Raw genomic sequence first — 10,078 nt, 5'->3', positions numbered from 1 at the left:
CTACGTCTACGTACGTAGTACAACAAGTTTTAAACTTGAGACCAGCCATCCATCCTCACAAAGAACACTTTTTAACCTAGCACAGACTCCAGGAAATTTGGCCATAGTGTGAGGTGGGCCATATGTTAATATGTTCGCTGTACGTAACCAGCACCTCGAATCCTCGATACTACTACTACTACTACTACTATAAGTAGTAGGAGTAGTAGAGTGGCATGGGCCAGAACAAGCATTCACATCCAGGAGTATGGCACACGCCACCAGCACGACTTCCATATGACACCAAATTTCTTGGAGTCCGTGCTACAGCAATCTCTTCAACCTCGTCGTTTCTCTAACTCAGCCATCGCGCGGTGGGAGAGGTGGGGGGTTTGCCGATAGTCGGTTTCCTCAACTGCGGTCCTACTTGTAAGGCCTACTCCAACGCATGACCCCAAACAGACCTCCGTTTTGCCAGGATTCTGTCCGTTTGGGTAGGGCAATGGGGTCGTGTCCGGGCCATTTCTCGGATGTGGTGACCGTGCGCCGAACGCGTGGACGCATCCCGGTCGCGTACATTTTTCTTTGCAAACACGTATCTTTTTTTCATCAGTGATTTTTTGATACATGGAAATACATCACCAAAATTTTGACTAGAAAAGCAAGACCAAAGAAAACAAGAACCACAAGAATACATTTTAGAAGACATCCAACTTCCATAACTGCTCCTGTAAGTTGGATTAGTGCCTTCTCAATGCATTCATTGTTGATCTGCGGAGGCTCGATCTTGAGTGCTTCTTTCTTCTTCGAGTGTAAAGAAGTAGACGTGTCTAGCCTCTATTCTATCAACAAGTGCACTAGTCTGATCTCTATCCTCTATGCTAGCTAAAAGTGCTAGAACATCTACTAAATTGCGCTCTATCAATGTATCGTTGTACTCTTCTTTCCAATACCAAAACTTGCATCCATTCTACACAATAAAATTTTAAGTTAGCACAACTAGTCTAATCCGAGAGAACAACCGAAGATTTGGTCGAGTTCTTCCTTCTTTTGCCGACACGTGGGACATCCAGCATCCAGGTCATGTCATGCAAGAAAATAAAGTGGTAGTTGAAGCCACGTGATGTGCATCTTGGGTTAAACTGTAAATAGAATCTTACTACTCTTGAGTAACTCCAAAAGCAGCCACCGAAGATCTTTATTGGATTTGTTTTTCATCACCAGCACGTCGAGGTGAAAGATGTGCAGGTTCAGTGGGTCCTCTTGTGTTTTCACTGATATGTGGGACCGCATATGAGCAAATAGACGATGGGCTCCGCGCGTCTGCTGGCTGGCTGAGAAGAGAGATAGAGGAGGGCTAAGCATGGACTCCAGGAAATTTGTTCTCCGTAACCAGCACCTCGATATAGTGGGGTGGCATGTGCCATAACTAGCATTCATGTCTAGAAGTACGGCACACGCCACCCACACGAGTCCTATCTGACACCAATTTTCTTGGAGTCCATGCTACAACCATCTCTTCTCCCTCCTATTTTCTCAGCCATCACGCAGTGGGCGGGGTGGGGGCTTGCCGATAGTCGGTTTGCTCAACAGCGGTCCCACTTTTAAGTGAAAATGCAACACAGCGCGCATTGCCCCTTGAGCGGCGTGCTGGACCAACCGTGTGGGGTGCGACGCGAACACGGCAGGCTTTTCCTTTTGAACTTGTAACTTGTAAAATTTGGTTCTGCTCCATGGCACGACCGATAGATAGAAATAACGATTTTCCCTAGAGTAATGAGACGTTTGGTTCTGGCACGGTTCATGCATGGAGTACGTACGAAAATTATGAAGTTGATGCGAAAGGTAAGATAATTACTAGTAGTACCATATACTACTACATGGATTTGACGGAAAGATAAAGATACATACGGATCGATCAAAGACATCCTCACGCGCTAGTGCACCGGGTCACCAACCGACGTGTGAGGAGCAGCGGCGTTGGCAGCAAGCTCAGCGTGCTTCTGAACAATGCCATCCAAGGTTGCCCTGCGGTCCAAGAAGGCCAGCGTCCTATCGTCCTCCTCTTGCATGTAGTAGTCCTTGTGGACGATTTGCGCATAGACGTGGGTGATTATGTCATGGTGTCTTGCTGAGCCAGGCGCTGCGTGATGAGCGCGACCTCGAGGTGGACATTCTATGGCGTGACGGCGGGTAGTCGTAGGGCCACCAGTGCGTCGAAGAGGTTGTCACCATAGAGACCGTTGTGGGTGGCAGGCATCGCAGAGCCTGGGTGCATGGGCTGGAGGCGTACGTCAAGGTCATCCGCGAGCTTCTTGACAATGATGAACTTGTCGAGGAAGCCGATGAGGACCTCGTCGAACAAGGAGATGAAGCTGTCGTCCAATCGGCCCCTTGCCCTAGCGGCCTCAAGCTCTACCTGGAGACGTTCCACGGTGCCGGGCCGCAGGCCGGCGTCGTGGACCATCTAGCACAGCAGGATGATGCTCGCGCTCATCGCCTCCGTGGGTCTAGCTTCTAGTCAACTGATCTTGCGATTGGAGTGATCACTCTTGCCCTTGGGTGTGTAGGTGCGTAGGATTTCATAGATTGGACTGACGGGAGTCTTTATATAAGAAGTGCAGACTGCGTTGAATTCACATGCGTGTTGGCCATCTACTTCTTGCCCCTCTATTGCACCTGCCTTTGGTTGTGTGACAGGTTGGCCATCCACCCGTTGCGCCCACGTGTCATACACCCAAAGGCAGGTGCACTAAGTCAATGAAGCTGTGTCCCCCTCCGTGCCGATGCAGTATAGTCATCTCACCGGACCTCTAGTTGGGGCCAAACGAGAGAACTTTGATGTTTACTGGTTTACTGGTCCCCTTTGCATTTTGCGCCAAGTTTTGACCTTTGATTTAACTAATAAAATGTTAATGCATGTAACCAAAAATGTTGTGTAAGTCACCTTACAAAAACCAAATAATCCGAAAACACTTAGGGACAGTACATTAACTCCCTCCTCGTTTCTTATTTTGTGACATATCAACTAATGCGAGATGTGGGCCATGCATGCTTTCAATGACTTGAGACTACCAAACATCACATGCGATGGTTAGTTCATTGCATGTAATCCTAGTAAGTAGCAAAAAGACATTAAGTTATCTCGCCGATAGGAATAAAACAATACATCATGTATTTATTGTAACACCCACGATGCGGCTATATCTCCCACGTGTCGGAGCACGACTTAGAGGCATAACCGCTTTGTAGGCATGTCGCAAGAGGGGTAATCTTTACACATCCCATGTACTGAATAACAAAGAGGTACAGAGTTGGCTTACAATCGCCACTTCACACAATACATGAATAAAGCATTACAACATCCAGATACAATCAAGGTCCGACTACGGAACCAAAATAAAAGAAGACCACCCCTAATGCTACATATCCCCGATCGCCCCGACTGGGCTCCACTACTGATCAACTGAAACGAAACAACACAATGAACAATATCTTCATCGACCTCCTCCTTGAGCTCGGTTGCGTCACCTGTACGGTATCAGCGGCACCTGCAAACTGGTTTTGGAAGTATCTGTGCGTCACGGGGACTCAGCAATCTCACACCCTCGCGATCAAGACTATTTAAGCATATAGGAGGGTAAAAGGTATTAGGTGGAGCTGCAGCAAGGACTAGCATATATGGTAGCTAACATACGCAAATGAGAGCGAGAAGAGAAGGCAAGGCACGGTCGAGAAACTATGATCAAAAAGTGATCCAAGTCTACTGACGTTCAAACATTACTCCAATGCCGTGTTCACTTCCCGGACCCCGCCGAGAAGAGACCATCACGGCTACACACGCGGTTGATGCATTTTAATTAAGTTAAGTGTCAAGTTATCTACAACCAGACATTAACAAATTCCCATCTGCCCATAATCGTGGGCACTGCTTTCAAAGTTCAAAACCCTGCTGGGGTGTCCCAACTTAGCCCATCACAAGCTCTCACGGTCAACGAAGGATATTCCTTCTCCCAGGAAGACCCGATCAGACTCGGAATCCCAGTTACAAGAAATTTCGACAATGGTAAAACAAGACCAGCAAAGCCACCCGAATGTGCCGACAAATCCCGATAGGAGCTACACATATCTCGTTCTCAGGGCACATCGGATTGTCCAAGGTTCCGGTAGGCCAGCCCAGAGTTGGCCCTGGTGGGCACCGACAGCTGACAGGTTGGACCAACACTCGGAGTTTCGAATCAACACTTAGACAAGCACTGGCCCGGGGGGGTTAAAATAAAGATGACCCTTGAGTCTGCAGAACCCAAGGGAAAGAAAAGGCTAGGTGGCAAATGGTAAAACCAATGTTGGGCCTTGCTGGAGGAGTTTTATTCAAGGCGAACTGTCAAGGGGTTCCCATTATAGCCCAACCGTGTAAGGAACGCAAAATCAAGGAACATAACACCGGTATGACGGTGTGACGCCCCCGATTTGACCATACACTAATCATGCACGTAAATGTGTATGATCAAGATCAAGGACTCACGGGAAGATATCACAACACAACTCTACAAATAAAATAAGTCAAACAAGCATCATATTACAAGCCAGGGGCCTCGAAGGCTCGAATACAAGAGCTCGATCATAGACGAGTCAGCGGAAGCAACAATATCTGAGTACAGACATAAGATAAACAAGTTTGCCTTAAGAAGGCTAGCACAAACTGGGATACAGATCGAAGGAGGCGCAGGCCTCCTGCCTGGGATCCTCCTAACTACTCCTGGTCGTCGTCAGCGGGCAGCACGTAGTAGTAGGCACCTCCGGTGTAGTAGGAGTCGTCGTCAAAGGTGGCGTCTGGCTCCTGGGCTCCAACATCTGGTTGCGACAACCAGGTAGAAGGGATAGGGGGAAAGAGGGAGAAAGCAACCGTGAGTACTCATCCAAAGTACTCGCAAGCAAGAAGCTATACTACATATGTATGCATTGGTATCAACTGGAATAAGGCTATTATATGTGGACTGAACTGCAGAAAGCCGGGATAAGGGGGGATAGCTAGTCCTTTCGAAGACTACGCTTCTGGCAGCCTCCGTCTTGCAGCATGTAGAAGAGAGTAGACTGAAGTCCTCCAAGTAGCATCGCATAGCATAAACCTAACCGATGATCCTCCCCTCGTCGCCGTGTGAAGAGTGATAACCGGTTGTATCTGGCACTTGAAAGGGTGTGTTTTATTAAGTATCCGGTTCTAGTTGTCATAAGGTCAAGGTACAACTCCAAGTCGTCCTGTTACCGAAGATCACGGTTATTCGAATAGATTAACTTCCCTGCAGGGGTGCACCACATAACCCAACACGCTCGATCCCATTTGGCCGGACACACTTTCCTGGGTCATGCCCGGCCTCGGAAGATCAACACGTCGCAGCCCTACCTAGGCACAACAGAGAGGTCAACACGCCGGTCTAAATCCTATGGCGCAGGGGTCTGGGCCCATCGCCCTTTGCACACCTGCACGTTGCGAACGCAGCCAGAAGCAGACCTAGCCTAGTAGGCGTTCCAGTCCAATCCGGCGCGCGCCACTCAGTCGCTGACGTCACGAAGGCTTTGGCTGATACCACGACGTCGAGTGCCCATAACTGTCCCTGCATAGATGGTTAGTGCATATAGGCCAGTAGCCAGACTCAGATCAAATACCAAGATCTCGTTAAACGTGTTAAGTATCTGCGAACGCCGACCAGGGCCAGGCCCACCTCTCTCCTAGGTGGTCTCAACCTGCCCTGTCGCTCCGCCTCAAAGTAACAGTCGGGGGCCGTCGGGAACCCAGGCCCACCTCTACCGGGATGGAGCCACCTGCCCCTTCAACCCCCATCTCCGAACAGTATCACAGGTAAGGTAACTGTGTAAAGTATATTGTATATGCCCATGGTCACCTCCCGAAGTGATCATGGCCCAGAAGTATAGCATGGCAGACGGACAAGAGTGTAGGGCCACTGATGGAACACTAGTATCCTATACTAAGCAGTAGGATAGCAGGTAATGGTAACAACAGCATTAGCAAGGATAGGCTATGCATCAGGATAGGAATAATGGAAAGCAGTAACATGCTACACTACTCTAATGCAAGCAGTATAGAGAAGAGTAGGCGATATCTGGTGATCAAAGGGGGGGCTTGTCTGGTTGCTCTGGCAAGAGAGAGGGGTCGTCAACACTGTAGTCGTACTGGGTAGCAGCGACGTCGGTCTCGGTGTCTAGCGAGAGAAGAGGGGGAAGAAACAATAAATATAATGCAAACAGCTGCATAATGATGCATGACATGACAAAACGTGATGCTAGGTGTGCCCTAACGCGGTACGAGGTGGTACCGGTGAAGGGGGAAATCATCCGGAAAGTATTCCCGGTGTTTCGCGTTTTCGGACAGATGAGCCGGAGGGGGAAAGTTGCATGTTCGCTATGCTAGGGATGCGTGGCGGACGAACGGGCTGCGTATCCGGATTCGTCTCGTCGTTCTGAGCAACTTTCATGTACAAAGTATTTTCATCCGATATACGGTTTATTTTATATTAATTTTCTAAAGTTTTAATTCATTTTTGGAATTAACAGATTTAGTTTAAATAAAAACAGGTTTACTGCATCAGCATGACATCATCATGATGTCAGCAGTCAACAGTGTGTTTGACTGGGTCAACTGACGTGTGGGTCCTTATTGTCATAGACTACTATCTAATTATTTGTTAACATTTAATTAGCAGGTTTAATTAGAGTTAATTAGTTACTAAACAGTGTTAATTAAGTTAATTAATTAATTACATAATTAATTAAGTATTATTTAATTAACTAATCCTTTTTATTAATTTATTATATATATATTTCTTTTTTTTTATTAATAACTTAAAAAAAACGTTCTGTGGGCGGGGCGTGGGCCCCGTTTGGCAGTGGCCCAAAGGGCCTTAGCAGGGCGGGCACACGGGTTACGGGCACGGGCGCCCGATGGGGTGAGCCCGGGCGACGGGCGCCGGGCGCCCGACAGAGGAGGCATCCGGGGCAGCAGTGTGGCGCCGCAGCCGCCGACGAGTGGAGGCAGGCAGCAGCAGCCACCGACGAGTGGGGGGATGCGGGAGGACGTGCGGCGATCGGCGCCGGAGCGGAGCTAAGGCGAGCGTCGACGACGGACGCGGGAGGAGGCGTGCGAGCGGGACTTGCGCGAGCGGCGCGGGGGGTGCGGTCAAGCGCTGGCCGGAGGCGAGGCAAGGCGAGGTCAGAGGCGAGCGAGCGCGGCAGCAGCGCAGTAGCATACACGCGCGGGGTGGGGTGAGGGCGATGCGCCAGCGGCGATGGCCGAGCGCGGCCCGCAGGGGCCGCGGCGGGGGCGGCGCGTGTGTGCGCGGGCACAAGAAGCAGGAGGGGCCGAAGCGGGGCGAGGCCATGGTGAGCGCGGGCCGCCGTGAGCACGGCCGGGGCAGGCACGGGCGAGCGCCGGCGTGAGGGCACGGGAAGGAGGAGGACCGGGGTCCTCACCAGGATTGCAGGGCATGGGCAATCGGCGCGGGGTGGAGGAAGGAGACGTCGAGGAGGACGGTGTGCGATGGGGCGGCGTCCGGGTCGAGGTGGCGACGGCGTAGGGCGACGGGGCACCGGCGGGGAGGGCACTCCGGGCGGCGGCAGTTGGCGAAGGGGGGGCGCGGAGGAGAGTGGGAGGGGCGGCGCCGGCGTTGGGCCTGATCCCGATTGGATCGGGGGAGAGGGAGTGGGGGCGCGAGTGGGGGGGGAGTGGGTAGTGGGGGTGGGTAGCGGTTTAGGGTTTCGGGGGACAGGGCCATATAGGCCAGGGAGGTGCGGGATGGGCCGGCCCAGTTGGGCCAAGGGGTCCAGTGGGGGGTCTCCTTTTACCTTTTTTTTGGTTAGTTTCCTTTTCTGTTTTTGTGTTTTCTTTTCCTTTTATTTATTCTTTCCTGCTTTATTGTAGTTGCATTCTATTTTAGTAAAACATACACTTAGTATCTAAATTAGTATTACAACCTAGTCCATAGTCACAAAAAGTCTAGACCCCAAATAACTTAGTTTGACATTTTATTAATTATAAAAGTTATTCAAATAATCATTTTTACTACTGTTTTATTCATCTCATAGTATTTAAACATTTTATACATGTGTGGTTTTCCCCCATAATTATCTATGCAATATTTGGTTCAGTCCGAACATTTTAGTTTTAATATTTGAAAACTTTTATTGTTTGCCTATTTTTGAATTTGAATTTGAATCGGTTTCGAACTAACTCGAGATTAGCAACTATAAACGAGGTGACGTGGTATCATGAGCAGAGGATCACTGTAGCTTAATTATCCGGGCGTCACAGACGGAAACTAGGGCGGCAAGAGTGGAACAAAACACCAGGCATAAGGCCGAGCCTTCCACCCTTTACCAAGCATATAGGTGCATTAATTAAATAAGAGATACTGTGATATCCCAACAATAATCATGCTCCAACAAGGAAACAAACTCCAATCTTCACCTGCAACTAGCAACGCTATAAGAGGGGCTGAGCAAAGCGGTAACATAGCCAAACAACGGTTTGCTAGGACAAGGTGGGTTAGAGGTTTGACCTGGCAATATGGGAGTCATGATAAAGCAAGTGGTAGGTATCACGGCATAGGCATAGCAATAGAGCGAGCAACTAGCAAGCAAAGATAGAAGTGATTTCGAGGGTATGGTCATCTTGCCTAAGATCCCGCAAGGAAGAAGAACGAGTCCATGAAGAAGTCAAACGGACGAAGTCAAATGGATCCTTAGAAACGCGACGTTATCGGAATTAACCCGAAGAGGCAACACCGGAAAGAAGCAAACAACATAGTAAACAACCACCACATAAGCATGGCACGATGCGCAAACAAGTATGATGCATGTCCGGTTTAAATATGCATGGCATGGCAAAGTGCACAAGCAATCCTACAAATTAAGTGGAGCTCAAGATGCAACGAGTTGCATATTGACGAAACACCACATCAATTATTTAGTTCTCTCTCATTTAGGTACCCAACAATATTAAATGTTGATTAACATGGCAAGAGGTAAAGCATAAGAAAACTATACTATCTAATCAATTTAAATGGGGCCAGATATAACAAACAACAAATCCGGTAAATCCCCATATGCATTAGCAATTTAAAGCAACAACAAATTAAACATTTTAATTGTTGTTATCATGATGTGGATGGCATGTGCAAGTTTATGAAATTTTATTAAAAGTTGACAAGAGCATTCTGAAGCATTTGTCACCGTGGTGGAAAGAAAGGGTGCCACGGCGACGAATCCGAAAATGATGCCACGGCAACATATCAGTTCCGGAAGATCACGGAGATACCGGTGTAAAGGAAGGGTGGCGGGAGCGTGCAAAAGATGGTGGGGTGATCCCAGTTACCGGGTTCCCACGGATGGAGGACATGGCAACGAGGAGGACCGAGCAAGTGACAACTTGGACACGGTGCAAACATAGGGTGCAACTCATATAACACAAGCATTCGTTCTCGGACGTCCTCTCGGGGTTATACCTTTCGACGCGTGCATTATCGGAACGAATCAAGTTCATAGAGGGAAGTAGGCGTTCTCACGACGGCGGTAGTGGAAGTAGTCGTTCTCGCTTCGTAGATGTTCACACTCCGTAGGTGTTCGGGGTCAACAAGGAACTTGCCGTCCACGGGTCTTCGAGGGTTTACGGTACATGTTTTGAAGACATTCGGGCGTGGGTAGCGGTACACGTTTTCGTAGACGTTTGGGGTCGTGGGTAGTTGAGCATAGTCGTTGTTGGACTTGTCGGATCCGATGCCTCCAGGCGTAGTGGTACACGTTCACGGAACAGGTCGCACACGTCGTCGGTAGATGTTCACTTGACGGCCTTCAACGGCAGTAGTTGTTCTCGTTTCGTCCTGGAAGTAGTTGCACATATCATAGTGGTACTTGACGATTTCGGAGACAGCGGAAGACGAACTTGGCGGTCCTCTTTGACCTGGTAATTGGGATCATTTCCTATTTGGTGACCCTTGGACTTGGCGTTAACAGCAACAACGCACGATGTAGGGACTCAGCGCGTTCAACGCGTACGGCCGACGCCTTGCTGGACTTGGTGCGGTCG

Source organism: Triticum urartu, chromosome 7 (assembly GCF_003073215.2).
Source record: "Triticum urartu cultivar G1812 chromosome 7, Tu2.1, whole genome shotgun sequence".
NCBI lineage: Eukaryota > Viridiplantae > Streptophyta > Magnoliopsida > Poales > Poaceae > Triticum > Triticum urartu.
The sequence above is the reverse complement of the archived record's forward strand: the minus strand, read 5'-3'. Positions refer to the sequence as shown.